This window comes from Scyliorhinus torazame, chromosome 2 (assembly GCF_047496885.1).
Source record: "Scyliorhinus torazame isolate Kashiwa2021f chromosome 2, sScyTor2.1, whole genome shotgun sequence".
NCBI lineage: Eukaryota > Metazoa > Chordata > Chondrichthyes > Carcharhiniformes > Scyliorhinidae > Scyliorhinus > Scyliorhinus torazame.
This window is the reverse complement of record NC_092708.1, coordinates 98183226-98189378: the sequence shown is the minus strand read 5'-3', so window position 1 is coordinate 98189378 and position 6153 is coordinate 98183226.

The following is a 6153-nucleotide window of genomic DNA, read 5'->3' as shown; positions in this document are numbered from 1 at the left end:
TCCCGTATCTCGACAATGTAACCATCTGCGGCCACGATCAGCAGGACCACGACGCCAACCTCCAAAAATTCCTCCAGACTGCCAAAGCCTTGAACCTCACGTACAACGAAGACAAGTGCGTTTTTAGTACCGACCGGCTAGCCATTCTGGGCTACATAGTACGCAATGGGATAATAGGCCCCGACCCCGAACGTATGCGCGCACTCATGGAATTTCCCCTCCCGCACTGCCCAAAAGCCCTGAAACGCTGCCTGGGGTTCTTTTCGTACTACGCCCAGTGGGTCCCCCAGTACGCAGACAAGGCCCGCCCCCTAATACAGACCACGACCTTCCCTCTGTCGACAGGCCTTCAGCCGCATCAAAGCGGACATCGCAAAGGCCACGATGCGCGCCATCGACGAGTCCCTCCCCTTCCAGGTCGAGAGCGACGCCTCCGACGTAGCTCTAGCGGCCACCCTTAACCAAGCGGGCAGACCCGTGGCCTTTTTCTCCCGAACCCTCCACGCCTCAGAAATCCGCCACTCCTCAGTGGAAAAGGAAGCCCAAGCCATAGTGGAAGCTTTGCGACATTGGAGGCATTACCTGGCCGGCAGGAGATTCACTCTCCTCACTGACCAACGGTCGGTAACTTTCATGTTCGATAATGCACAGCGGGGCAAAATTAAAAATGACAAGATCTTAAGGTGGAGGATCAAGCTCTCCACCTTCCACTATGAGATCATGTACCGGCCCGGAAAGCTGAACGAGCCGTCCGATGCCCTATCCCGCGGCACATGTGCCAACGCACAAATTGACCGCCTCCAAACCCTCCACGAGGACCTCTGCCACCCGGGGGTCACTCGGTTTTACCACTTCATCAAGTCCCGCAATCTCCCATACTCTTTAGAAGAGGTCCGTACAGTCACAAGGGACTGCCACATCTGAGCGGAATGCAAGCCGCATTTTTTCAGGCCAGATGGAGCGCACCTGATTAAGCCTTCCCGCCCCTTTGAACGCCTCAGTCTCGATTTCAAAGGGCTCCTCCCCTCCACCGACCGCAACGCATATTTTCTTAATGTAGTGGACGAATACTCCCGCTTCCCTTTTGCCATTCCCTGCTCCGACATGACCGCGGCCACAGTCATTAAAGCCCTGAACAGCATCTTCACACTGTTCGGTTACCCCGCATACGTCCACAGCGACAGGGGGTCCTCTTTCATGAGTGACGAGCTGCGCCAGTTCCTGCTCAGCAAGGGCATAGCCTCAAGCAGGACGACCAGCTACAACCCCCGGGGGAACGGGCAAGTAGAAAGGGAGAACGGCACGGTCTGGAAGGCCGTCCTACTGGCCCTACGGTCCAGGGAACTCCCAGTTTCACGGTGGCAGGAGGTCCTCCCGGACGCTCTCCATTCCATCCGGTCGTTATTATGTACAAGCACTAATCAAACGCCGCACGAGCGTCTCCTTGTCTTCCCTAGGAGGTCCTCCTCTGGAGCGTCGCTGCCGACCTGGCTGGCGGCCCCAGGACCCATCCTGCTCCGAAAGCACGTGCGGGCACATAAGGCAGACCCATTGGTCGAAAGGGTTCACCTCCTCCACGCAAACCCCCAGTACGCCTACGTGGAGTACCCCGACGGCCGACAGGACACGGTCTCCCTGCGGGATCTGGCGCCCGCCGGCACCACGCACACCCCCCGACACCATCAACCCAACCGCCCCCCTTCCTGCCACCGCCACACCCCGCGACCGCCCCCTTCCTAGGAGGATCAGTCCCCCTCCCCTTTGCACCGACAGCTGAAACCGTGCGGCTCCCGGAGGCGACAACACTGGTACAAGCACCACCACCACCGCCGGGGCCGAGGCGATCGACACGGACGACCAGACACCCCGACCGACTCGTGGCGTCGATGTAAAACAAAGATGGGCTGTTCAATGAACATTTTGTTTTTCCTATACCCTCTGTAAATAGTTGTAACAGGACGAAACTGTCCAATACTGTACTACCATGTAACTGTTCTATCCTCCCAGGACCAGCCCTGTAAACCCTTACCACCATACGAAGCATCACCCCGCCGGGTTCATTTTTGACAAGGGGTGAATGTGGTAGTATGTATTGGGGGTCATGTGGGACTGGAAGCCCTAATGGCATTGGCTGACAGATCCCGGGTCCTGGTTGGCCGTTGACCTCAAGCTCCGCCCTGAAGGCAAAGTATAAGAAGCCGGTGTCTTCCCCCGCATGCCAGTTTACTATTGGGCTGCTGGGGAACAGACACGCTTAATAAAGCCTCATCGACTTCACTATATTCGTCTCATGGAGTCTTTGTGCGCTACAAGGACTATGGAGCTCAGGATCATCCCGGAATGCCTGAGGATCAGCCCCCACGCAGTGAACTCGGCAGCAGCCTTCAAGCACTGGCAGACTTGTTTCGAGGCCTACCTCAGAACGGCCACCGGCCGGGTCACAGAAGACCAAAAACTACAGGTCCTGCACTCGAGGTTAAGCACGGAGATTTTCTCCCTCATCGAAGGCGCGGAGGATTTCCAGACGGCGTTCGCAGCACTGAAAAGTCTCTATGTCCGCTCAGTTAACCAAATCTACGCTCGCTACCAGCTCGCGACTAGTCGGCAAAGTCCCGGAGAATCGATTGACGAATTCTACGCCACGCTGCTGATTTTGGGACGAGCCTGCAGCTGCCCGTCGGTGAACGCAAACGAACACACGGACATGTTAATGCGCGATGCTTTTGTGGCAGGTATGCACTCCTCCCAAATTCGCCAAAGACTTCTAGAAAAAGAGTCGCTAGGACTCTCAGAGGCACGGGCCCTAGCAGCCTCCCTGGACGTGGCCGCGCAAAACGCCCGCGCCTACGGCCCCGACCGCACGGCAGCCCATTGGGCTCCGTACACACCCGTCGCGACAAATCCTCTCCCCCCCCCCCCCCAGACACCCCACAGGCTTGTGCGGTCCAAACGCCGAGTCGCACCGGGGGAGCCCACTGCTATTTCTGCGGCCAGGCGAAACACCCCCGGCAGCGCTGCCCGGCCGTCGCAGCGACCTGTAAGAGCTGCGGGAAAAAGGGCCATTTCGCCGTTGTGTGCCGGTCCCGGGAGGTCGCCGCTGTCCCGGCAGAACAGGGAGCCCTGCACGCCGTTTACGCTCCCCAACCCCCCCAGCGCCCCATGTACGACCCGCAGGCGCAGCAACTCTGGGTCCCGGCCACCGCTGTCCAGGCAGAACAGGGAGCTCTGCACGCCGCTTACGCTCCCCAACCTCCCCAGCGCCCCGTGTACGACCCGCAGGCGCAGCCACTCTGGGTCCCGACCACCGCTGTCCCGGGAGAACAGGGAGCACTGCACGCCGCTTACGCTCCCCAACCCCCCCTCCGGACCCCACGTATGACCCGCCGGCATTACCAAAGTGGGTCCCGACCACCGCTGTCCCCAAAGAAGAGGGAGCCCCGCGCGTTCCTGACGCTCCCCAACCCCAGCGCCCCATGTGCGATCCGCAGACGCCGCCATTTTGGGTCCCGGCCACCACGAGGGGAGGAGGGGCGCCGCCATCTTGGACCGCCCCAGACCTGTATGACGCATGGGGGCGGCCATTTTGTCCACTCCCGCCGCCATCTTGTGACCCCCAGCCATGTGCGATGCACGGGGGCGGCCATCTTGTTCACCCCCGACGCCATCTTGGACGGCAACAACGGACCCCAGTATCGACGGCTCCACGGGGTTCGAGGCAGACGATCAACTACTACAACCACGTCTCGCCTCTATGACGCTGGACCAAGCTCGGCCCTGGACACTCCAGACGACGACGACAACTGTGCTAATAAACGGCCACGAAACACCATGCCTAGTCGACTCCGGGAGCACGGAGAGTTTTATCCACCCCGACACGGTAAGACGCTGTTCTTTGACCATCCGTCCCAGCGCACAAAAGATTTCCCTAGCTGCAGGATCCCACTCCGTACAGATCAAGGGATTCTGCATAGTTACCCTAACGGTGCAAGGTAGGGAGTTCCAAAACTATAGGCTCTACGTCCTTCCCCAACTCTGCGCCCCCACATTACTGGGATTAGATTTCCAATGCAACCTACAGAGCCTAACCTTCAAATTCGGCGGCCCAATACCCCCACTCACTATATGCGGCCTCGCAACCCTCAAGGTGCAACCCCCGTCCTTGTTTGCAAACCTCACCCCGGATTGCAAACCCGTCGCCACTAGGAGCAGACGGTACAGCGCCCAGGACCGGACCTTCATTCGGTCCGAAGTCCAGCGGCTGCTAAAAGAAGGCATAATCCAGGCCAGCAATAGTCCCTGGAGAGCGCAGGTGGTGGTAGTAAAGACAGGGGAGAAGCAAAGGATGGTCATAGACTATAGCCAGACCATCAACAGGTACACACAACTAGACGCGTACCCTCTCCCCCGCATATCCGACATGGTCAATCGGATTGCCCAGTATAAGGTCTTCTCCACCGTGGACCTCAAGTCCGCCTACCAACAGCTCCCCATCCGCCCAAGTGACCGCAAGTACACAGCCTTCGAGGCAGACGGGCGATTATACCATTTCCTAAGGGTCCCATTTGGCGTCACAAACGGGGTCTCGGTTTTCCAAAGAGAGATGGACCGAATGGTTGATCAACACGGGTTGCGGGCCACGTTCCCGTATCTCGACAATGTAACCATCTGCGGCCACGATCAGCAGGACCACGACGCCAACCTCCAAAAATTCCTCCAGACCGCTAGAGCCTTGAACCTCACGTACAACGAGGACAAGTGTGTTTTTAGCACCAACCGGCTAGCCATCCTGAGCTACGTAGTGCGCAATGGGATAATAGGCCCCGACCCCGAACGTATGCGCGCCCTCATGGAATTTCCCCTCCCGCACTGCTCAAAAGCCCTAAAACGCTGCCTGGGGTTCTTTTCATACTACGCCCAGTGGGTCCCCCAGTACGCAGACAAGGCCCGCCCCCTAATACAGACCACGACCTTCCCTCTGTCGACAGAGGCTTGCCAGGCCTTCAGCCGCATCAAAGCGGATATCGCAAAGGCCACGATGCGCGCCATCGACGAGTCCCTCCCCTTCCAGGTCGAGAGCGACGCCTCCGACGTAGCTCTAGCGGCCACCCTTAACCAAGCGGGCAGACCCGTGGCCTTTTTCTCCCGAATCCTCCACGCTTCAGAAATCCGCCACTCCTCAGTGGAAAAGGAGGCCCAAGCCATAGTGGAAGCTATGCGACATTGGAGGCATTACATGGCCGGCAGGAGATTCACTCTCCTCACCGACCAACGGTCAGTAGCTTTCATGTTCGATAATGCACAGCGGGGCAAAATCAAGAACGACAAGATCCTAAGGGGGAGGATCGAACTCTCCACCTTCAACTACGAGATCTTGTATCGTCCCGGAAAGCTGAACGAGCCGTCCGATGCCCTATCCCGCGGCACATGTGCCAACGCACAAATTAACCGCCTCCAAACCCTCCACGAGGACCTCTGCCACCCCGGGGTCACTCGGTTTTCCATTTCATCAAGTCCCGCAACCTCCCATACTCTTTAGAGGAGGTCCGTACAGTCACAAGGAACTGCCACATCTGCGCAGAATGCAAACCGCATTTTTTCAGGCCGGATGGTGCGCACCTCATTAAGGCTTCCCTCCCCTTTGAACGCCTTAGTCTCGATTTCAAAGGGCCCCTCCCCTCCACCGACCGCAACACATACTTCCTTAATGTGGTGAACGAGTACTCTCGCTTCCCATTCGCCATCCCCTGCTCTGACATGACCGCGGCCACAGTCATTAAAGCCCTGGACACCATCTTCACACTGTTCGGTTGCCCCGCATACGTCCACAGCGACAGGGGGTCCTCTTGCATGAGTGACGAGCTGCATCAGTTCCTGCTCAGCAAGGGCATAGCCTCAAGCAGGACGACCAGCTACAACCCCCGGGGGAACGGGCAAGTAGAGAGGGAGAACGGCACGGTCTGGAAGACCGTCCTACTGGCCCTACGGTCCAGGGACCTCCCAGTTTCACGGTGGCAGGAGGTCCTCCCGGACGCTCTCCACTCCATCCGGTCGCTATTGTGTACGAGCACTAATCAAACGCCTCATGAGCGTCTCCTTGTCTTCCCTAGGAAGTCCTCCTCTGGAACGTCGCTGCCGACCTGGCTGGCGGCCCCA